Raw genomic sequence first — 25,614 nt, 5'->3', positions numbered from 1 at the left:
ACATTCTGTATTAAATTCTTCAAGATCTGAATGAGTATCATAGCTCTTCATCGTAAGTTGTGCCATCCAACTGCATTTAACTGTTTTTGGATGTTTCTACATACATTTTTTCATATAAACTTCCAACGAGTTTAGCACCGCCCAAACGTTGACCGATTTGGCTGAAATTTTGTCCAGAGCATCAGGACATCAAATAGAACCGAAAAAGAGGGCGGCCCATCAGAAAAATTGAAAAAAGTTTTTCCCATACTAATTTGAGCCACCCTACTCCTCAGCCGCGGATTCATCTCAAATATGTCCTCCGAGTATTTGTCTTTCACTTGCATCTCAAATGTAGGCATATGAGTTGTTCTAAGATCCCCAAATTGCCCTTGAGTTTGAATCAAATGGTCTGCCGAATTAACCAAGGCTTTCATGATGTCCCCAGCCGCGGTATCAACCCAATTATGTCCTCCGAGTATTTGTCTTTCACTTGGGTCTCAAATCCAGACATATGAGATGTAGTAAGATCTCCAAATCGTCCTGGAGTTTGAATCAAATGGTCTGCCGAATCCACCAAGGCTTCCATGATGTCGATAGCTACGGTATCAACCCAATTATGTCCTCCGAGTAATTTTCTTTCACTTGCGTCTCAAATCCAGACATATGAGATGTAGTAAGATCTCCAAATCGTCCTGGAGTTTGAATCAAATGGTGTGCCGAATTAACCGAGGCTTCCACGATGTCCTCAGCCGCGGTATCAACCCAATTATGTCCTCCGAGTATTTGTCTTTCACTTGGGTCTCAAATCCAGACATATGAGATGTAGTAAGATCTCCAAATCGTCCTGGAGTTTGAACCAAATGGTCTGCTGAATCAACCGAGGCTTCCATGATGTCCCCAGTATGTCCTCCGAGTATTTGTCTTTCACTTGGGTCTCAAATCCAGACATATAAGATGTAGTAAGATCTCCAAATCGTCCTGGAGTTTGAATTAAATGGTCTGCCGAATCCACCAAGGCTTCCGTGATGTCCATAGCTGCGGTATCAACCCAATTATGTCCTCCGAGTAATTTCCTTACATTTGCGTCTCAAATCCAGACATATGAGATGTTTTAAGATCTCCAAATTGTCCAGGAGTTTGAATCAAATGGTCTGCCGGATCAACCAAGGCTTCCATGATGCCCCATGCCGTGGTATCAGCACAATTATGTCCTCCGAGTAATTTTCTTTCACTTGCGTTTCAATTCCAGGCATATGAGTTGTTGTAAGATCTCCAAATTGTCCTGGATCTTGAATCAAATGGTTTGCCGAATCAACCAAGACCTTCATGATGTTCCCAGCAACCCCAGTAGCAACTTGCGCAGCACAAGCCGGTCATGAAAAAACATTGCTCTACATGACTTCGGTAAAATCAACATAAAACTAAAATGCTTGTAGGGATGGTTTTAGCAATTTGATTGTGACTAAATTCGGCTAAATGATTTTATGGGCCATGCCCTTTTTGATCCATAGAACTAAAGTGAAAACGGCTTCAGCTATTGTTCCATTGCAGATCATCCATGAATATCATCCATCCCTGAAATATAAGCTTCACGGTTAACACGCGTAACCAAAAGGCTGTTTTCTCTTTAAAAAAAACTTGCTCATACCCGTTTTGATCCATAGGACTAAATTGGATACCTCTTCAACTATTGTTCCATTCCAGGTAATTTAAAAAAGTCATGGAGTACTGGTCTTTAGGTCTACAGGATTATTATTTTTAAATGGTTCATCCCATTTTGATCCATAGATCCGTATTAGATACGCATTTAACAATTATTCCACTCTGAAGTCTAGACTTCGTGGCCGGGGACATAATGGAAGCCTTGATTGATTCGGTAGACCATTTGATTAAATCTCTAGAACAATTGGGAGATCTTACAACATGTTACATGTCAGAATTTGAGACGCAACTCACAAACTATCAAAATTCCAGGAAAACTTTGAGATCTTTCAACACCTCATATGCCTTGAATTAAGACGAGTGAAAGACAAACACTCGGGGAATATAACAGAGTTGATACCGAGAGAGAAGAAATCATGAAAGCCTTGTTTGATTTGGTAGACCTCCAGGACAATTTGAAAATCTTACAACATCTTACATGCTAAAATTTGTGACTCAAGTGAAAGACTAATACTCAGAAGACAAAATTGGGTTGACACCGCGGTTGGGGGAGCCATGGTAGCCTTGGTTAATTATATAGACCATTTGATTCAAGCTCCAGGACAATTTGGAGATCTTACAACATCTCATATACCTGGACTTGAGACGCAAGTGAATGACAAATACTTGGAGGGCATGATTGGGATGATATCGCGGCTGGGGCACCATGGAAGCCTTGGTTGATTCATTTCACCATTTGATTTAAACTCCAGGACAATTTGGAGATCTTACAATATCGAATATGCCTGTATTTGAGACGTTAGTAAAAGACCAATACTGAGAAGACAAAATTGGGTTGACACCGAGACTGGAGACATCATGGAAGCCTTGGTTGATTCGGTGGACCATTGGATTCAAACTTCAGGACAATTTGGAGATCGTACAACACCTCATATGTCTTGTTTTGAGACGCAAGTGAAAGACAAATCCTCGGAGGACATAATTGAGTTGATACCACGTCTTGGGATATCATGAAGGTTTTGGTTAATTCGGTAGACCATTTGATTCAAACTCCAGTACAATTTGGAGATCTTATAAATTCTGCTGGATTCGGAGAGATCTTACAATACCTCATGTAAGACATAAGTGAATGTATTTTAAAGTATCCTCACTATCAATAAATTAAGTGAAATACTAGAAATTTTAGCAAAAATTCTTTTTACGTCACATTCGGTTTACGTCCCCAATAAGTGACGTAAAAAGAGGGTTGAGTGTATATTTGTGTATTCATTTACGATGCGGCACTCAGTTCGGTTTGTTGGGATGTTGATGATTGATAGTCCATTGCGCCCTGCTGTCGCGCATATCGTGTCTATCTTTGTAAAGAACGTTGACAGATCGAACGCAGGGGGCCTGTACGTTAGTCACTAGATCACCGAGCTGATTACCTAAATCGTTTTCCACGATAAGAGATTTATCCGTTCAACCTTCTTGCCCCAAATAACCTTATACTTTTGATTAGGTAACCCACTCACCGATATTGTAGCGCCGGTTTCTAGCTCAGCGTTCAAACCCATTATGCATTGATAGAGTGAGCACCTATCGTTTGCAGAATAATGGGCCGTTCAAATATGACATCCGAGATTTTAGCGAGGAAGGGAGGCTAAGGTTTTGTGACAGCAGGGGTCAAAAATGTTAAAAAATCGTGAACGTCATTTTTCAATTGATCATGCCGTATCCCTAACCCTTTGAGCAAATTTTGCAGCACCAGAACAGAAACGCTATTGTGCCCTAAAGGACGTCAAATCAGACCTGAGTTGACCACCCCAGAAGTAGACCGTAAATCTTGCACAAACGCTTCAACCAACTTCGAACTTTTCCACTTCTACAATATTTATCTATATTTTTCGAGATTTCAATCCTCCCTCCTGAAAGGGTGTTAAGTGCAAGTGAAAAGTTTGCATTTTTGCTTCCTCGTTTTACTGGGTAATGCCACTCTTGACTTGGGAGGTATAACGTACGTTCCTACATGCAGATCCCAAAAAAAAAGAAACGATCCCAACTTGTGGAAAGCATGTTAGTCAAACAGCAAAATATATTCGATGTGTACCGAAGCTTGAATATAGAGCGAGCCGGCCAGCAAAGCAGTTTGTAAAGTGTAAAGTTTCCCCTATTCTTGCTTGATTTAACTCGAACCCGATAAATTATACAGAGTGCGCTTCGGCTCAATTTCTGCTAGTCGATTCAATCTGTTAGCTACAGGCGAAGTATGCTCGTATGTATTTGGTTTGGGTGAAGTTTAATTTTAGTTCATTTGTGCTATTTAGGAAAAGTTCAAATTTTCAAAATAAATCTGCTTTGATAGAGTAGGAGTCAATTCTTCAACAACTTACTGATACACCGTTCATCAGTTTACGGTGGTGCAAATGAGTGAAATAGTGAAATTAGTTTAAAAAAATCCAACATTAACGATATCTTTGGTAGGCCGGTATGCGGAAAAATTGGACACAAATTGAAATGTTACCAACCTTGGAAGTTTTCAATCGACTTGTGCTAATCGGTACAATACCAAATGTTCGTTCTCAGCAGCCAGACATCAGCTCAGCTCAACGTGTTGAAATATACTATGGGCCTATTGGCCACCTATCAAAGGTTAATTTTTATTGGGATCCTATAGCATTCACATAAAATTAGTGTACAGGTAAGGAAAAAAGTGGGATATTTGAAATTTATATAACTCACGTGTAATTTCGTGTAAACACAAGCTTCAACCACGAGATAAGAGTAAACATACAGGAGCTTTAGTGTACTAAAAAGATGTGTGCGCCATTTTGCGCCGGAACAAGTTATTATTTATTACCAGACTAAGGCCGAGTGGCCTGTGCAATACATCTCCATTCAGCTCGGTCCATGGCTGCACTTCGCCAACCACGTAGTCTGCGGAGGGTCCGCAAATCGTCCTCCACCTGATCGATCCACCTTGCCCGCTGTGCACCTCACCTTCTTGTTCCCGTCGCAACGTTGTCGAGAACCATTTTCACCGGATTACTGTGCGACATTCTGGCTACGTGCCCAGCCCACCGCAGTCTTCCGATTTCCGCGGTGTGAACGATGGATGGTTCCCCCAACAGCTGATGCAACTCGTGGTTCATTCGCCTCCTCCACGTACCGTCCGCCATCTGCATAGATAGTACGCAGCACTTTCCTTTCAAAAACTCCCAGTGTGCGTTGGTCCTTCACGAGCATCGTCCAGGTATCGTGTCCGTAGAGAACTACCGGTCTAATAAGCGTTTTGTAGATAGTCAGTTTGGTACGGCGGTGAAATTTATTCGATCGGAGATCGATCGGATCGATTTTGCGGAGTCCAAAGTACGTACAATTTCCTGCCATGATGCGTCTCCGAATTTCTCTGCTGGTATCGTTATCGGCGGTCACCAGTGAGCCCAAGTACACGAATTCTTCAACGTTGGTCCTCCACGTGCATCGCCCAGGTCTCGTGTCCGTAGAGAACTACCGGTCTAATGAGCGTTTTGTAGATTGTCAGTTTGGTTATGTAGTAAACGTAAATAGAAAAAAAAAATTGTTTTTGGAGCAATATTATAGCCTTTACGTACACTTAGTGTACGAGAAAGGCAAAAAATGTATAACATAATGTTTTGAAAACAGCTTTATGATTTTTTTAGCGGCGCAGCCAAAATGTTTGATAATATAAAGTTTGGTTTAAGTTTAAATTTGTTTCGTAATTCCGCTGAATTTCGTTAGAAGTTAGTTTTTTAAGCTAATTTTTTGTAATTTTACGAAACGAAACGAAATCAAGAAATCAGAGTTCGCCGTGCTCAAATTCCGCGAAATTACGATGAATTTCGTTTCGAATCACCTAAAACGCAATTTTCGAAATACCGCATAGGCTTAGACAGCAGTGCGGCTTCGTTAAAGCGAATAGTACACAACGGATGAACAAGACCAAGATTTTTCTAGAAATTGTGTTCACATGTCTCATTTAACAAATGGCTAGTTTTTACGGAAAACTGTATTTGAAAACCATAACATGTGTAAAAAGTTCTATAAACGCCATAGAGCCACAAAAAAGGGACTCCGTAAAATCAACAAAGCCGGACGATTACGGGTCGTCGAGATTTGCTTACGACTACGACAATGAAATTAACCTTCATGGGTATTTACTGAACGATCCTTTGAGGAATCCAACAGAGTAAACGCGACTATGATGGATGCCCATCACCCATCGCGGTGACGAGTAGGTCCCGAACGAGATACTCGTCGTCAAATCTCTGCTCTTAATTGAATTGCTTTGCTTTTGTTTCTATACGAATTGCCATTTCGAAAACGTTGCTTGTCCTTTTTTGCCTTCTTGCGATTTCTGATGCGATGCGATCGTTTCGGTGTCGGTCGGTCGGATGGGGAAAGAAACCAGACATCGCAATCAATTGTACCGTTTCCTTTTTCTCCGGCTGTGGTGTTTATTTCCTGTTCCATTTACCGCGACATCCGTCTAGCCCTTGCTGTTGTTCATAAAGGAATTGTGATTCACTCGTTGCGGCACTGTGATTCGAGCAGGGAAAAATAGGGCAGTCAGAGTAGCAATATTTTAAATACAATATTTTTTATTTTTTTAGTTCTGTCTGTCTGTGTTTTCTAAAAACAAAAAGGCTATGTGTTCACTCCAAAGGCGATTTTGTGATAGAAGGCTCGGAGACCCATATTGTTATATACCAATCGATTTAGCTCGACGAATTGAAATGATGTCTGTCTGTGTGTGTATGTATGTGCGCAAATAAAACTCACTCATGTTTTAAGACCTTATCTTGAACTGATTTCCTTGAGACTGGTTGCATTTGACGGAGAATCGTAGCCCATCTTTTCCTATTGAAAATTGGCCAGATCGGACTATGGGATCAAAATACGGGTTTCATACAATAAACACGCTAGGAAAATCTAACTCATTTTTTTAGTACAGGTCGGACTCGATTATCCGGAGTATCGATTTTTTTTCACTCCGGATAATCGAATCCTCCGGATAATCGAATCACTAGAAAAAACCCAAATTTATCCAATTTATGGTGATGATGCCTTTCTCGATTCAATATGTTGAATTCGAATTAATGTTGTAAATGCAGTGCTTATTGCCTACATTTCGGCGGTAAAAAGATTTGGTGCAATTCTAGTACGTTGCTTAAAAATTACTTACCGTGGGTTGCGCCACGGCTAAAATGATTAATGATTCAATGTGCATTTGTGTTTTTGTTGGTTAAAAAATAAAAATATAATCCAAATTGCTTGATTTATTAAAAAACAAAAACAATAGTGTCCAACTAGGAAATTTGCTCCGTCGAATGAAACCAGTTGCACTCGAATCTGTCAAGCCCTTCTATATGAAACGCGTTTAACAAAAAAAATATTTAGGGTTTCTCACCCCATTCCCGGCCTAACATGCGCACGACTGCATTATTTAATTGATATTTATGACTAGGGGCAACTTTTCTGAATTTTGTGGGCCGTGTAATATTGCGATGGGGTTCACCTCTGCTTCAAAAATAGTTATTCTTGCTAAACACCGCTTGAAAAAGCTTTTATTTGATTTAAATTAACATGGTGCAGCACTCATTTCAGTCATAGGCGATTGCTTATCCGGCATACCCCAAATCTCCTCGGCATACGCAATATTTTACTCAATCTCTCAACATCTTACTCTCATTCTCTCTCGGGACGGTAGAAAATGCGACGTAAACAAAAATATGCACGTTCCACGACATCAAGATGCCAGATGGTATTATTCATAATCATTTTTATTTGGTTGAGAAGATATATTTACTCATCCAAATTTCTTCCAAACACTTAAAAACAATATCTTTTCCACCTTTTGAAATCGAGATAATTATAAATAACATGATAGCTTCAACGTATTAGACAGTTTTCCTATTAACGATGAAGGATTATCTTCATACTAAAATAAGACTTATGGCCTTTTGGCAGCACTGTACAGCTAGAAGTTCTTGGGCCGAGGTGATTTTTTGTTCGGTTTGAAGATACATTTTTAAATGTATTCCAATATGTTTGTATAAAATCTAGTGATACGAACAATTACAAAAGATTAAAGTGCGTGAGTTTAGCATTATTGTGTGGTGGTAAACAGCCTGAAGCAATGGTTGTATCGAGCACTGTGCCGATTTTCAGGTAGGTGTTTATTTGATGATACCGTTTTGTAAAAGTGGAAAGAATCACTTCGGCTCAGTGGTGTTGCAACGAAGAGCAAAAGTTTGAAATCTACATTTCTATTTTCTATAATTGGATCGATTAGGAGTGAAATAAATGGTTGAAAAATAGTGAGTATTGTGCGAGATAAATAGGAGACTTTTTTTTAAAATGATCAATCATAAACCTACGGCTACTAAACAGTATAAATCATTAGCTTTCTGTGCAGTAAGCCGGGAATGGGGTCCATAGGCCCAAGTAGTGATTTACCCTATGGGCTACACACATACACACTTTTGGAGTGAAATTATAGCCTTGTGGTACAACTTTGTTGTACGAGAAAGGCAAAAAATCAAATCTGCAATTAAATGACGAAAAAGTTATATTTTATCGTATTTGCAGTGGTGTAGTCAGAAATTATTTTGGAAAAACCCTGATAAATCCGCCTAACGGTATCGGTGACTTTCTGGTGTATAATAGACAATAGTATTTTTGAGTCCATAGTCCGATCCAGCCAATTTCCAATATGCAACGATGAGACAGGATTCCCATTCGAATCGAACTTGTTGGTTGAGAATAGGTACCAAAATAATAACTAGACTATTTACGCAGTTTTTGTACAAAAAATAGTATTTTGGCCATTATTTCTGAACACAATGTTTGATCTAGTCAATTTTCAACAGAAAGCTATGAAACTTTTGAGTCAATTGTCCGATCTATCCATTTTTCAATAGGAAACAATGTAAAGGCTCCCCCAGACCTGAGTGATTTCATCGCCGCAACGGCGAAAACAAGTCGCCGCGATTTTATCGTTGGGTCGCTGTAGACAATGTTCCAGTTACTCTCCCCCTCCAACGGCGATAGAATCGCATTCGCCAAGCGTTAGTTAGAATCGAGTCGCGATTTTTCGGTCATGTGTGTTATTAGGGGAACCTTAATAGGATTTTCCATTAAATGCAACCAGTCGCCAGCAAGTCGCCGTACTTGTAATCTCTTCTTGGTAACGTGTTTCCGTTTGTTGCTGAAGATTTTCCCGTGGAAATTCGTGATTTTTGCGTTATGAAAATGATGGATTATTCCTCAAAGGGTGATATTCTGCAAGATAAATTCCTTGAGCTTGAGCTTGAGCTTGAGCTTGATTGACTGCTCGTAGTTGCTACTCCATTATGACCAGATCAGCTGTTCTTGCACAGGGAACCAACAGATGTTTGCTTGGGACTAGCACACATCTTCAATGTACAAGTACTGGTGATCTCATTTGTTAGGTTATACTGGCGCCTGCCACGTCAGAATGCAAGTCAATGTAGGGAAGAGGGAGGAAATGATGATGCAATCACTCGCCCACTACAAGCCGAATATACCTCTGCACTTGCCACGAGTTCATGCGGAATTTGTTGGAATTTCTGGGTTAGGTTGGAGAGGCAGAGGTCCGTCTTGGTTAACGAGCTGCCAATGTGATAGATAGGAGAAGGTAACTGATGGAATTTCTAATTGGATGTAGGAAACGAGCTCTATAGTTCATTTCTAATTCTAGCAGATTACTGTTAGAATACTCAAGTTGAAGGTATAGGAATAGTAATGGAAACGGTATGGAAGTCCATTTCCAGTTCTAGCGATTGCTAGAACATGAGAAATAAATAGAAAGATATAAAGTAGGAGAATGGAACGGACCTGGGATTGAACCCACGACCTCCTGCGTATAAGGCAGAAGCAGTAGCCATATGACTACCAAGCCCGCTTCAGTGATATTCTGCAAGATAAATTCCTTTAGAAAAACTCCAATTGTAAGGAAATTGATGCTGATGGAGCATTTTGACTTGTTCTACAATGGCAATGGTACTAGAACGAAGTGTTTTATCACAACGTCGGTGGGGGAAATATTTCTCTGTCCCTTTTTCACATTTATATCAGGTGACGAGCAATTTGTTTTCATGTCTTGTTATGATAAAAAAAAGCCTTATGTTTTATGTCCATCGTCGTTATTTATAAATTGAGAGCAAATTCTGCAACCCATGTTATGCATCCAAACACATCATTCTATGGTGGTGAGTAGGGTGGCTCAAATTAGTATGGGAAAAACTTTGTTCAATTTTTTTGATGGGCCGCCCTCTTATTCGGTACTATTTGATGCCCTGATGCTCTGGACAAAATTTCAGCCAAATCGGTCAACGTTTGGGCAGTGCTTAACTCGTTGTAAGTTTATATGGAAAAATGTATGCAGAAACATCCAAAAACAGTAAATTACAGCTGGACTACACAACTTACGATGAAGAACTATGATACTCATTCAGATCTTGGAGAATTTAATACAGAATGTTATGCAGAAAACCGCGAGAAGATTCGAGTTTGCCCTGCTAAGTTATTAGCATTTCTCTGCTGTGGGGTTTGAGCAAATTTCGTTTCTTTTACCTTTGAAAAGAAATAAATTCACCACTACAACACTCCAGTAAAATGCTAATATCTTTGCGTAATAAACTCTAATCTTCTCGCGGTTTTCAGCATAACATTCTGTATTTTATTTTACAAGAACTGAATGAGTATCATGGTTCTTGATCGTAAATTGTGCCGTCCAACTGCAAATCACTGTTTTTGGATGTTTCTGCATACATTTTTCCATATAAACTTACAACGAGTTAAGCACTGCCCAAACGTTGACCGATTTGGCTGAAATTTTGTCCAGAGCATCAGGGCATCAAATAGAACCGAATAAGAGGGCGGCCCATCAAGAAATTTGAAAAAGTGTTTTTTGAGCCACCCTAGTGGTGAGGTTACGTTTTCATCTTTCGAATGAGCGGCTGTTTTGTTTCAAATGCAATAGCTTAATAATCTATCAAGTAATTGCATGAAATTAAAATAGGAAACGAACTTCCACGGAAAAGTTCTTGAAGCGAGAAGTTTGTGGACATGTTCTAAAGAAAATAATTGATTCATGGAAATAACATTAAATATGTAGAGCATCCCTATGAATGAATAATAACTGTGATGAATATAACTGTAATATAATCATTCGAATTCAGGAAGTTGATATACAAGCCTATAGTCAAATTTCAATATACAAAACGACCCCCTTCTCAACCCCCTCCCACAACCTAGATACGTCCCATTGTTAACATAATCATACTGTTTATTATATTATTGAAAATAAAAATTTACAATTAGAAAAAAATTCGAAGAAAAAAAAAATACTCCGGATAATCGAGTCTAAAATTCCGAATAATCGAACCCCGGATAATCGAGTCCTCGGATAATCGAGTCTCTGGATAATCGAGTCCGACCTGTATATCTAATGCACGAGAAAGGCATAAACACAGTTAGGAGGATCAATCAGGGTTTTTTTTAATAAAAAGTCGGTTTAGTAGTTTTACATGCAACACAATATGGCTTGCATGATGCGTATTTCGATCTCAAGAGAAAGGCTGTCTTCCGTGCCTTATTAATTACAAGGAAGACAATAAGGGGCCGTTCAACAATGATGTCACAGGTTTCAGAGGGGAAGGGGGTCTAAGATTTTGTGGCACTACATATATAAGGTATACAAAAAAGCGTGACAGAAGAGGAAGGGGGTCTAGAAATCTCAAATAGTAGTGGACGTCATATTTGGATCGCCCCTAAACATGAAAACATGAAAAAGCTCAAAATAATTTTCTTAATAATAAGTTTCCTAAATATTTCAAAATGAATTATTGGCAGCGGCTGATTTTCTACTCGCCGCAGCCACATCCAGGCGCTATAGTATATGTACAAAATAGCCAGCAAGAGTTAACCGCCAGAAATTTGTATTGTATTGAAAAAGCTTTTATTTGATTTAAATTAACATGGTGCAGCACTCATTTCAGTCATAGGCGATTGCTTATCCGGCATACCCCAAATCTCCTCGGCATACGCAATGTTTTACTCAATCTCTCAACATCTTACTCTCATTCTCTCTCTCGGGACGGTAGAAAATGCGACGTAAACAAAAATATGCACGTTCCACGACATCAAGATGCCAGATGGTATTATTCATAATCATTTTTATTTGGTTGAGAAGATATATTTACTCATCCAAATTTCTTCCAAACACTTAAAAACAATATCTTTTCCACCTTTTGAAATCGAGAGAATTATAAATAGCATGATAGCTTCAACGTATTAGACAGTTTTCCTATTAACGATGAAGGATTATCTTCATACTAAAATAAGACTTATGGCCTTTTGGCAGCACTGTACAGCTAGAAGTTCTTGGGCCGAGGTGATTTTTTGTTCGGTTTGAAGATACATTTTTAAATGTATTCCAATATGTTTGTATAAAATCTAGTGATACGAACAATTACAAAAGATTAAAGTGCGTGAGTTTAGCATTATTGTGTGGTGGTAAACAGCCTGAAGCAATGGTTGTATCGGGCACTGTGCCGATTTTCAGGTAGGTGTTTATTTGATGATACCGTTTTGTAAAAGTGGAAAGACTCACTTCGGCTCAGTGGTGTTGCAACGAAGAGCAAAAGTTTGAAATCTACATTTTTATTTTCTATAATTGGATCGATTAGGAGTGAAATAAATGGTTGAAAAATAGTGAGTATTGTGCGAGATAAATAGGAGACTTTTTTTAAAATGATCAATCATAAACCTACGGCTACTAAACAGTATAAATCATTAGCTTTCTGTGCAGTGAGCCGGGAATGGGGTCCATAGGCCCAAGTAGTGATTTACCCTATGGGCTACACACATACACACTTTTGGAGTGAAATTATAGCCTTGTGGTACAACTTTGTTGTACGAGAAAGGCAAAAAATCAAATCTGCAATTAAATGACGAAAAAGTTATATTTTATCGTATTTGCAGTGGTGTAGTCAGAAATTATTTTGAAAAAAACCCTGATAAATCCGCCTAACGGTATCGGTGACTTTCTGGTGTATAATAGACAATAGTGTTTTGAGTCCATAGTCCGATCCAGCCAATTTCCAATATGCAACGATGAGACAGGATTCCCATTCGAATCGAACTTGTTGGTTGAGAATAGGTATCAAAATAATATCTAGACTATTTACGCACGTTTTGTACAACAAATAGTATTTTGGCCATTATTTCTGAACACAATGTTTGATCTAGTCAATTTTCAACAGAAAGCTATGAAACTTTTGAGTCAATTGTCCGATCTATCCATTTTTCAATAGGAAACAATGTAAAGGCTCCCCCAGACCTGAGTGATTTCATCGCCGCAACGGCGAAAACAAGTCGCCGCGATTTTATCGTTGGGTCGCTGTAGACAATGTTCCAGTTACTCTCCCCCTCCAACGGCGATAGAATCGCATTCGCCAAGCGTTAGAATCGAGTCGCGATTTTTCGGTCATGTGTGTTAGGGGGAACCTTAATAGGATTTTCCATTAAATGCAACCAGTCGCCAGCAAGTCGCCCTACTCATGGGCGTAGCCAAGATGGGGCCGGGGGGGGGGGGGGGGGGGGGGCGGGGCGTCGCCCCCCCTAAATTGTGGAAATATTGAACGGGTACTGAAATGAATTCCCTCAAACATGTGCACTTTACGATCCAATTATATACAGAAATAGGTGTTTGAAATTCAAAAAATTCCCAAAACTTATTAAGGCATCCAGGATCCATAACATATGAAAGTTCAAAACAACTCGAAACATTTCGAGCTCAAAAATTCTCCTTGAAATCCTTCTAGAAGCTCCCCTGGGAACTTCTAAATTCCTCCGGAAAGTTATTTACAAATTCCTCTGAAAATCGTTCGAAAATCCTTCTCATGTAATTGTAATTCCTCCATATCTAGAAACCCCCCCCTAAACTGTTTGAGGAAATTCACGAGGAAATTCACGAGGAAATTCCTTGAAGATATCTTTTCTTCTCTCCAAGATTTACTTCTAGATATTTCTTCGGCTATTCTCTCTTCAGGAAGAATCCGGCATTTCCTTCAGGCATGCATTCGAGAGTTCCGTCAAGAATACATATTACATTTCGCACCTCATTGCATAATACTCACCCCTAGCTATAAATCAACCAATTTAGATGTGTAAGGAATAACAACAAAACCTCTTGTTCAGCGAGTGTGGAGGTTCTGTTGGCAAGGAGGCAATCGGCTTCAGACAAATCACCGAAATTGTGAGTTATACAATATTTCTAATTATGTAAATAACTATCAATAAATATATTATTTCAGCTTTTTAGCTAATGAATTACAAATATGTATTTTATTTGCTGTAAGCATCGGTTCGAAGCCACCAGCCAATAGCTCCCGCAACAATACATACGGAATTTCTTCCCAAAATTCTACCAAAAGTTTCTTCAAAAATTTATGACGGAAATCCTCCGATTTAGCTCCATAATTTCACTTGTAAATTGTTACCGTATAAGGTAACAATAAGTCAACGAACAAACACGAAATGTGGTACCATATATAAATAATAAACAAAAATTGTAAGACTTCGCACGTAGTATTTTTAAGACCCAGAATACCCACATAAATCTTAAATTTATGTGAGTATTCTGACTTGAGAGTGTATGTACCACTAACGCCTCCCACACCCCTGCTTGATGGCACAAATCTACCACGACGAATTTCTCGCGACAATACCAAATCTGGGGCGAAGGAAGAGAAGGCAAAACCGAGGAAGAACGAGCAGGATCCGAAATTGGGGCAGTCGAGCTGGTACCGACCTAGGAGTCAGATCGGAAAAGAAGACTCCCAAAAAAATCGTTTCAACAACCAACCCGCGTGTGCCAAAGAGAAGAAGGTTTCGAGAATCAGCGCTCAACGGTGGACACTTCGCTAATCGGAAACGGGAGTTTGCGGGTGCAAAACAAAGAACTGCAGACATTTTGTCGGCCATTGCCAATCACCGGAATTCAGCGCGTCCAACCCTTGACCTTCTGGAACTCAGCCAGCCGTCATTCCACGTGGTGGTCTCAGTGCCCTAAATTGAGTAACCATAACCTCTCCTGCGGCCTATGCCGGACTGGGCGGGCGACAGAAATCCAACATTCTGTAGAGGCTACTCGTCGTCCGCGGCCGACAACCGGCCGTTTCTGTTTTCCTCGCAGCTGGAAATCTCGCAAGGCCTTTGCCACCCTCTCGGCTGGAACAAGCTAGCGCCCGAACGTGACCTGGATCCACTTCGCAACAATAACCTCAACTGCGGCCGCTCGTCGCAATCGGCCAGCCTTCGGCTGGGCCCGGTCGTTACCAGACACACCACCGTTATCTTCCCACGGAAGAGCGGAGAAGAGCGTTCGCAAGGGGACTAAATCGCCAACGAGGCCAACAATTACCTCCATCAGTACCGCCGTCTTTCGGTCGTGGTACCAGCGTCCCTCGGCCTACTCATCTTGCATCGGTTGGAGCCGAGTTGCCCTCCGGCGGCAAAACAACTACCATCGTCCAGATGTCATCCGTTACCGACTCAATGCCATACCTGGTCGTCATCTGGCGTAGAATTCCAGCACCGCCTTCCGGACACGTCAAACCGAACCCGATCCTACTGCCAAGACCGTGAGCTAAGAAACCAAAAGTATGCAGGCAAAGTATGTGAACATTTCTCGCATGTCATCTAAGGGCCCCAACGTTTCCGATCGGCCGCACCAATACTAACCTTAATCACTAACCCTAAATGGATTCAGAAAAAATTAAATATAAAATGCTATTAAATGTACCATATTCCTTTACTTTTTTCCCTCAATTTCACGCATGTCCGTTGACTCGTCCTTGTTACGTCCATTTCGTTTGAGATAAGGCTCGTGTGTTCTCCTGAGCAGGTATCTAGCCGACCCTGAGAACCACAAAATCAAAGAGAGCTAGTTAGGAGGACGTAAGGACGTCCCCTCCACAGGCGTACGGACGCCGTCATAGGAGGTTGTTACAAAATCTATAAGAAATTCCTTCGGAAATTCTTCTAGGAACTTCTCCGGGCATTCCTCTAGGAACTCTTCCTTTAATTCCTACGGGATTACTTCCAGGAAATTTTCCGGGAATACCTCCAAACATTCAATAGCGAAATCATCTAGCATTCCAATCTGGAATTTTTTTGGCAATTACTTCAGAATATCCTTCAAGAAATCCTCTAGAAATATCTTCATGAATTTCTCCTGGAATTCGTCCAAGTATTTCCCCAGAAATTCTTACAGGTATTTTTTCGGGAGTTTCTTCAGGTACTTCTCCAGGAATTCCTCCAGGAACTTCTCCGGGAGATTTTCCGCGGAAGTGTACTAGAATTCCTTCCGGACTTCACTCGGAATTTACTCGGATATCTGCCAAGAGTTCTTCCAGAAATTTATTCGGAACAATCCGCAGAGATTTTCTTCAGCAATTAATCTGGGAATACTTTCAGGATTTCATCTGGGAATTTCTGCATTAATTCCTCCTGGTATTTTTCTGGGAATTCCTTCAGATATTTTTTCGGAAATTCCTTTAGGAACTTCTCTAAGAATTATTTCAGCACTTCCATGTGGGAATTCCTCCGGAAGTGCTTGTGGGAGTTCCTCAGGGAATTTTTCCCGGATTTTTCCAAGAAATTCTCCGGTAATACCTCCAGGAACTTTACAGGGAATTCCTGGACGATATTTGGCAAGAATTTCACGGGAAATGGGATTTTGGAAGTTCCTTCAGACATATTTTTTCTCTTCCTCTAGGGTATTCCACCGGATGTTCCTCTGAAGTTCCACCAGTAGTTCCTTCGGGAATTCAATCAGGCTTTCTTCCAGGAATTCATTTAGCATTTCTTTAGGCATTTATCTACAAATTCCTCCAGAAGTTCCTCGGAGAATTTCTCTGGGAGTTCTTACGGGAATTCCTCCGGGAGGTTCTTTTAAAAATTCCTCCAGGAGTTCCTCCTGGAATTCTTACGGAAGTTCCTCTGGGAGTTCATCCTAGAATTCTTACGAGAGTTCCTCCAGGATTTCCTACGGAAATTCTTCCTGTAGTTCTTCAATAAATTCCTCCAAAAGTTCCACCGGCAGTTCCTCCGAGAGTTCCTCTGATAATTTCTCCGGAAATTCCTATAGAAAATCCCCCGGGAGTTCCTCCGGAAATTACTCTGGGAGTTCCTCCGGGAGTTCCTTTTCAGAGAAACACCCGGAGAAACTGCAGGTGAAACTCCCGGAGGGATTCTCGTAGAATCTGCTGGTGGATCTCCCGGAGGAACTGCCGGAGGAGCTCCCGTAAGAACTCCCGGAGGAATTTCAGGAGGAACTCCTAGAAGAATTCCTAGAGGACCTCCCGGATGAGCTCCCAGAGAAACTATCGGAAGAACTTCGGGAGGAATTTCCAGCTTAATTTCTGAAGAAAACCTAAATGGTTTCCTGAAAAAAGCCTGAATAATTTCCTGGAATAGCTTCTGGTGGAACTCCCGGAGGAATTTCCGGAGAAACTTCCGGATGAATTGCTGGTGGAATTCTCGAAGGAACTCTCGAAGGAATTTTCTGGAAGAATTTCTGAAGAAACTTCCGGGAGAATTTTCAAAGGAACCCAGGGGAAACTACCAGAAACATTCTCGGAAACAAGAGAATTCATCTTATAGACAAATCTCGTCTAGCTGAAAATTTTTTTTGGGGAATTCTCGGAGGAGCTTCTGGTGGAAAATCTATTTAAATTCCTGAAGAAGCCTAAATAAATTCCAATTCTGCCGAAATTCCCGAAAGAATTTTCAGAGGAACTGCCGATAGAACTACCGGAATAATTCTCGAAGGAAATCCTAGAGAAATTCTTGGTAGAAATGCCGGTGGAACTCCTGGAAGAATTCCAGGAGGAATTTTCGGAGAAACTCCTGGAGGATCTCCCAGTGGAAATCTTGAAGTTTCCACCGGAATTCTTTCAGGATTTCATTGCGAATTAATCTAGGAACTCCTCCGAAAATTCCATTGTGGATTTCATTCCTGGAGAAATTCTTTGAAATTTTCACAAGAAATTATTCGAAACAATTCACGGAAAATTTTATGGAATTTACACAAGAAATTCGAAGATTTTTCGTGGAATTCTTAGGAATGTATACTGGCAATTCTGCGGAACTTTCACGGAATATTCTTATTCTTAAAAATTATGGGAAACAGCACGAAATTATTTGACTTATTGCAGGGAATTCTGCAGAACTTATAAAGGAATGGTAAATAATGGTGGAATTTTCGGATTAATTCCCGGCAAAATTTATGGTGGAATTTCTGAAGACACTGCCGAAGAAGTTGCTGGAGGCATTCCTAAAGAATCCCTGATAGAATTTCGGATAGAATGCCAGGAGCAATTGTCGAAGGAAATCCTGGAGAAAGCTTGCATATTGATTTTTCTGCCTATTTTATAATAAATATTATTTCAGAGAGGATTTGTTTAGAAATTCAGATGTATGGTTCTAGTTTTCTTAAACTTATGGAAGAATGCAGGATTTTTATAATAATTGTTATAGCCGATTTAATATTCGTTCTGAATACTAAGTTCATTAATATTTTTCTAACTATATTTAAAAAATCTGATGAGCAATAAATCACGCATTTTTAAAAACATATTATTGTTTTAATCATTATTGTTTCGATTTGGTTTGGATTTGGTTTCATGTGTTAATATTCATGTGTTTTTATAAAACTACTATAAAACTACGATTTAGAAGACCAAAAAAGTTGGCTCCCCCCTTCTCGAAATCCTGGCTACGCCCATGCCCGTACTTGTAATCTCTTCTTGGTAACGTGTTTCCGTTTGTTGCTGAAGATTTTCCCGTGAGAATTCGCGATTTTTGCATTATGAAAATGATGAATTATTCCTCAAAGGGTGATATTCTGCAAGATAAATTCCTTTAGAACAACTCCAATTGTAAGGAAATTGATGCTGATGGAGCATTTTGACTTGTTCTACAATGGCAATTGTAATAGAAAGAAGCGTTTTATCACATCGTCGGTGGGGGGAATATTTCTCTGTCCCTTTTTTCGCATTTGTATCAGGTGATGAGCAATTTGTTTTCAGGTCTTGTTATGATAAAAAAGCCTTGTGTTTTATGCCCATCGTTGTTAATTATAAATTGAGAGCGAATTCTGCAACCCATGTTATGCATCCAAACACATCGTTCTATGGTAGCGAGGTTATGTTTTCATCTTTCGAATGAGCGGCTGTTTTGTTTCAAATGCAATAGCTTAATAATCTATCAAGTAATTGCATGAAATTAAAATAGGAAACGAACTTCCACGGAAAAGTTCTTGAAGCGAGAAGTTTGTGGACATGTTCTAAAGAAAATAATTGATTCATGGAAATAACATTAAATATGTAGAGCATCCCTATGAATGAATAATAACTGTAATGAATATAACTGTAATATAATCATTTGAATTCAGGAAGTTGATATACAAGCCTATAGTCAAATTTCAATATACAAAACGACCCCCTTCTCAACCCCCTCCCACAACCTAGATACGTCCCATTGTTAACATAATCATACTGTTTATTATATTATTGAAAATAAAAATTTACAATTAGAAAAAAAATCGAAGAAAAAAAAATACTCCGGATAATCGAGTCTAAAATTCCGAATAATCGAACCCCGGATAATCGAGTCCCCGGATAATCGAGTCTCCGGATAATCGAGTCCGACCTGTATATCTAATGCACGAGAAAGGCATAAACACAGTTAGGTGGATCAATCAGGGTTTTTTTTTTATAAAAAGTCGGTTTAGTAGTTTTACATGCAACACAATATGGCTTGCATGATGCGTATTTCGATCTCAAGAGAAAGGCTGTCTTCCGTGCCTTATTAATTACAAGGAAGACAATAAGGGGCCGTTCAACAATGATGTCACAGGTTTCAGAGGGGAAGGGGGTCTAAGATTTTGTGGCACTACATATATAAGGTATACAAAAAAGCGTGACAGAAGAGGAAGGGGGTCTAGAAATCTCAAATAGTAGTGGACGTCATATTTGGATCGCCCCTAAACATGAAAACATGAAAAAGCTCAAAATAATTTTCTTAATAATAAGTTTCCTAAATATTTCAAAATTAAAAGTACATAATTTCATCAGCATATTCATTATCTACATTTTTTCACCTTTTCAAAACCAGTTGTGTCACCCCATATGCGACAATTGTCATTTAAGCAAGCGTACACTAAGAAATAAAATAAATCTGTAAAGGTTTATTATTATTATTATCTTTATTAGTGAGGTTTTCGGCCCTGGGCCGGTTCACCTTGCATCCGTAATTGAACCTTTTATTTCATTATTTACCATTTATACTTTACGTAGTATAAAAGATATACTAGCTACCATTAAAAATTATTCTAAACCTTATTCGGGTTTAGAATAATTTGAATGTGAATATATTTTTGCTTGCATACTGTCCACTTTTTTTTTGTCAGGTCGCCATGTTTATCAGTGGTTGAAGGTATCAGTTTAGCCAAGTCAAAAAAATATCCAATTTAGACATTCCAGTTAGCAATTTGTCTTATATATCAAAGTTGCAATTGAATTAATCGGACTTATATAAGAGCAAAGGAATCGTATTGATTGCCCAAAAGCGGCATATACATCCCAAAGTGGAGGCCATATAGCAGCATACATTTGATTGTACCAATTTAATTTATTATTATATGCGGTTTTATGGCATTTCTAAGATCACTTTACGATTGTATCGTATTATATATCAGATTTAATAACTACATCAATACGATTTTTTTTTGCAATTCAGTGTAGAGGAAACATTAAAGAAAACGACTTTGAGGAACATTATACGATTTTTGCATGTCAATTACGATTTCAAGAACCGATATACGACTGTTAAAGGCAACGGTAATTAAATAAAAAAAAAGTGCTTTGGTATACCTATTTTCATAAAGCTTTTTTTGTTCTATGCTCTAGGATCATGCTTTCGATTTATTTATTTTGTCCTTTCAAAGATTATTTCAACTTGGTATTTTATTACATAACTTACTTTTCGTGGGTATCGAACCTTCGACGATCACATTGAGAGGAACCAGTAATAGCATTACATCACCTGAAACATGCATTTGATAGCGATCTTTGGCATTGACTTTCTTCGAATTATTCTACTGAAGCATTTTTAGCCTTTGCAATTCGATGAAATCATTTACGATACAAAAAATCACAAACTAGAGAAAATAACAACAAACACGGGGATAAACTGGACTAGATTTACGATTTACTAAGACTATATACCTTAATCATAACTATTAATACGATTACACAGACATCACGTATCTATATCCGATCTTTTTCCAAGATATACGATCTCAGTAACAGAAAGCGAGATGCAGGTACAATGTTGCTATTTTCGCTCTGTTTAATCATTTTGTACAAAGACATGTATTCATTTAAAAAACTTTCATTAGTTAAAAACTTTAACGCAATAATACACTCAGTATCTTAACAACATAAAATACTGTTTTCAAGTATGCATAAATTTGTTATTATGTTACCCATTATGTTCAATTCTAATCAATTTAGAAAAAAAAACTGCACTTCTGCCTGCACTGGTAAGTGACATCACAGGGAATAAATAAGAAACACGCATCGCCCGCATCCGGTTTAGTCTTTAAATTAGATTTCGGTTCAAAAATTCAACATGTTTGCTGTTGTACAGTTCATAGAGAACAAAAAGTTTCAGGTACTTACGTTTCCTTCAACTGGGTGGAAGATGATCATTGAGGTGAAGATGATCATTTGATGTGTCAGTCAAAAGTGCCAAATTTTTTTATGAAACGGCAGTCAACAATATTCTCCGTTCAAGTAATGTTACCGCTAGGTAGAAATCCGAGTTTTTCGATTATAATCATGAAAATGTATTTTGTGGAAGAAAGAGAGAGATAGTCATAAATGACACTATTTTCGTTTCAAATATTGACTTCTTAGACTTCTTTACGTAGTAAATTCAACATTCATACAAATAACCTAGTGTATTTTGACTACTAGGTCATAATGGTTTTAGTAGAGCTGTCTTGATCAACTTCACCCCAAACCAGATTATTCAAAAAATGTGTGATAATTTAATTTCTTTTAATTAATGCGAACGCATTTCAGAAAAGTAAAGTTGTTGATTATTGCAACGTATAGCAGTACATGTTTTGAAAATATTTGTTTCGATTTAAAATGTAAACACACATTGTTATTGCATGTTTTGTCTTAAAAATGATCATCTTCCCCCCAGTTGACGGTGCCAATGTCCTGGATAAAAAACGGTATTTTGTTGTGACCAAAGCTCTCAAATGAAAAAATTGAGAAGCTGCGCGAGTCTGGCGCTGAGTTCCACGGTTCGGTCAAACGCATTCCCGTGATTATTTGGAAAAAGATCCAGAGCTTTGAGGCGGCTGAAAGAGCAGCGGACGACTTGGCGAAGACAGAAGTTTCAGACGTTGAAGGTAAAAAGAAGATTTTGAAACAAAGCGTCAAGTCAAAACCTGTGGATTCAAAAGATTATAACGCTATGTTTGCAGGTAAGACAAAACTGTTTAAAATATCGATCAAATCTTTACTCTATCCTATTATCAGCCATTGCAGATCCGCTGAGCAGCATCCAAAAACCTACAGCTGGAGCTAAAAAACTGTACACTAACCAGAATTTTAGAAATCTCGTTTTTTTTTCGAAAGTACTTCATTTTGTCTGCATTGACATGCAACCTGTTCGCCATCCATTCAAAAGTTTCTTCATAACTCCTAATTCCAATAAATGCAGCGAATCAGCCACAATTATGTCTTCAATCATGTTTAGGGAACGTCCACAAATTACGTAACGCTTGGAGGGGGGAGGGGGGGGTTTAGTGAAGTGTGACGATCCATACAAAATGTTCAGATGCTTCATACAAAAAGTGTGACATAGGGGGGAGGGGGTGTTGAAAAAGTCAAATTTTTGCGTTACGTAATTAATGGATATTCCCTTATTGGAAGCATGATTAGTGGTGAGTCGCAGCGTTGGTGGTCGGAGTATTACTTGGCTTGGTTAGTTCTCAAAGAGGCATTGCAGTTAGGGAATGCCATTGTTCTCGATATTTGCGAAAATGTGCCTTTAGTAGTACATTTGATACATCCGTACTTCGCATTAAAATTCATAACTCCTTTAATGAAAGCGCGTGCTGGCGTATCACAAATGAAGCATCGTACTCTCAAAATAACTTTATTGTCCCCAATTTGTAGACCAGAGTTCAATAGCGCTACCAATTCTTCAATGAATGGATTTAAAATCTCAGTGGCGTTTTTAGGTTTACCAACTCCATAAAATATACCGATCACGAACGGTTGTAATTTAGGAAACTCATGAATGTTGAATATTATCGGCCAAAAGTTCTTCATAGCACTTTTGTATATTGGTAGGCCGTCAATATCCCAGTCAACATAAGATCGTATATGATGTCACATAAGATGCTAAACTGGAGGCCATATACGTACTTCCCCATACAAAATGTACGTATATCGCCTCCACTTTAGCATCTTATATGGCATCATATACGATTTTGTGTTGACTGGGATATTTATGTTTAATGAAATAGTTATAGATTGTTGTATACCACTCAACGCTTTGAGAAGGCACCGTTCTAGTCCTTGATGCCAATTAAAACCGTCATCTTCCATGGGCGCTATCACCAAATTCCGCGGTGTGGACATTATTGTTCGAGCATCTTTGGGGAGATCTAACTTCAAATTTGAGTTCAGCAATTGAGTGGGAGATTGTATAGCAGACTGTGATATGTGAAATTCTGTTGCCCAATCCCGGAGAGATTGGTCCGGATCGGGTGCCTAAAAGAGAATTATCACACATTTTATTATTAGTTATTGCCTATTAAGTATGAAATACTTATTATTACCTTCCGTTTCCAAATAATCTCCATCCGATTCTCTACAGAAATTGGAATTAGCAATCATTTGATACGCCGATTCAGCTTCCAGAACAACCATTTCGGACTGTTGACGAGCCTCCGTAACCTTCGGAATATCTGTCATTTGAGTTTTGCGTTTTTGAGCAGCTGATTCAAACGATGATCTGTATTTCCGCAACAATCGGCTGTATGTTCCGGATTTTCTCATGCTTTTCAATTTATGGTTCAGTAAAAATTGACGCATTTTCGTTGTATTGTTTTTTGAAACAAAACTCACAAAAATATTTACTTTTTTTAAATATGACTATTGTCCGTACTATACGATATTGGCGATAACATGATTTAACATCTGCTTATACGATAAATATAGATGTAATTAACGATTTGACAAAAACTGATATACGATTGAGGCGCATTTCAGGAAATAATCGTAATTATGATCACCTTTTACGATTCGATGCTATTGAATACGGAAAAGTATAAACATTTATACGACTTAATAAACCCAATCGTATTTGTGATGAAACATGTAATTAATAAGGATTTTTTATCTGCATGGAACAATCTTATACAGAATTATATACGATTTCGATTATTTCTCCACATATATACGATTTTTTGTGTCCATTGATATACGACATATGGTTTGCTGGGATCGATGAAAGCGTATGAAGATTAATAGAAAACAAGCGATTACTAAATTAATATTTCTTTTTGTAGATCATTCAGCGAGAAATAAGATTCGGAATATATATCGAAAAAAAATCGTGACATCATGAGATAGGTTCCAGCCAAATCATGGAAAGAGCGGCCATCAGAAAAGGATTTAAACAGGGAGCAGCGAACAGGGGCAGAAAATGTCAACATTTTATTGGAAATCTGATCGATTTCACACACTGGATTCATCACGAGCTAACGGGGCTAGCAGAATGGTAAGTATCATTATGCAGAATCTGCTATTAATTAGCGAACAAATCTTGAAATCGTATTCGTGCTTGTTTGAACGGATTTGCCATTGAGATAGCTATTCAAAATACTGTATAAGACGAGTTCAGCACTCTCCATTTAATTCCACCAATTATTTCGATATCTTTGCAGATACGTATTTCGACCACAACTGTGTGGTCGTCTTCAGTGTCTCGTACTTGACTCGACGACTTACTCAAGTCGAGCCAAGTACGAGATACTGCAGACGAGCACACAGTTGTGGTCGAAATACGTATCTGCAAAGATATCGAAATAATTGGTGGAATTAAATGGAGAGTGCTGAACTCGTCTTAGACGGTTGAATACATTTCACTAAAAAGAGCTTAAAATATTTTTTTCTGGTATTCAGAATAATTTATTTGTGCACTACATTTTGTCTTGCAAATACACTATGAACATACGCTCAATTGAAACCTAGCTAGCATCAGGCAGCTATGTATTCAGAGGAGACAAGTCGGCCAAGATCATGACCTTGATGGACAAAGATAATCATAATCAGAAGAGTAATATGGACACGACACCCATGCTGCCGCGAATGGCACGTTGGTCAATGCATTGCTTTCGAGTTCCACATAGAGCTGTAGAAACTCTTACCACCGGAATTATGTGCACTGGATCTTATCATTACCCTGAAGAAGCACCAGACACTGCGGTGCACCGTTTGAATGAAATCATTCAGCACTGGTTGGCCACGCGCGGGGCAAATTCAAATCAACTTTGTTACGCACACGGGCATGCCGAGATTGATAAGGCAGCATATATTTTTGGAAAATGTTTATATCCAAATTAGGGGAAGAGGCCCCAAAACGCCCCCCTCCCGATGCAAAACGCCTTTTGTGGTTTCCCTCATATTTACCGTCATTGATGTTCGTAACAAAACTAGATCTAAAATTATGTAGGATAGGCGAAAAAAGTTTCAAAATAGTGCATGGGAAGCTCGGAAAACCGAAAATTTCCACATTTTGAAGAAACATCTAACATTTTGGCGAGGCAAAACGCCCTAGTGGGAA

The 25,614-nt window shown here is 38.9% G+C and overlaps 1 protein-coding gene across 1 annotated transcript in view; it reads right to left on the bottom strand.

Annotated features, from left to right (window-relative positions):
• Nucleotides 1-25,614, bottom strand: part of LOC134208660 (reticulon-4 receptor-like) — a 92,552-nt gene that overhangs the window by 52,751 nt on the left and 14,187 nt on the right. The window lies entirely within an intron of this gene.

This window comes from Armigeres subalbatus, chromosome 2 (genome assembly GCF_024139115.2).
Source record: "Armigeres subalbatus isolate Guangzhou_Male chromosome 2, GZ_Asu_2, whole genome shotgun sequence".
Classification (NCBI taxonomy): domain Eukaryota; kingdom Metazoa; phylum Arthropoda; class Insecta; order Diptera; family Culicidae; genus Armigeres; species Armigeres subalbatus.
The sequence above is the reverse complement of the archived record's forward strand: the minus strand, read 5'-3'. Positions and strand labels throughout refer to the sequence as shown.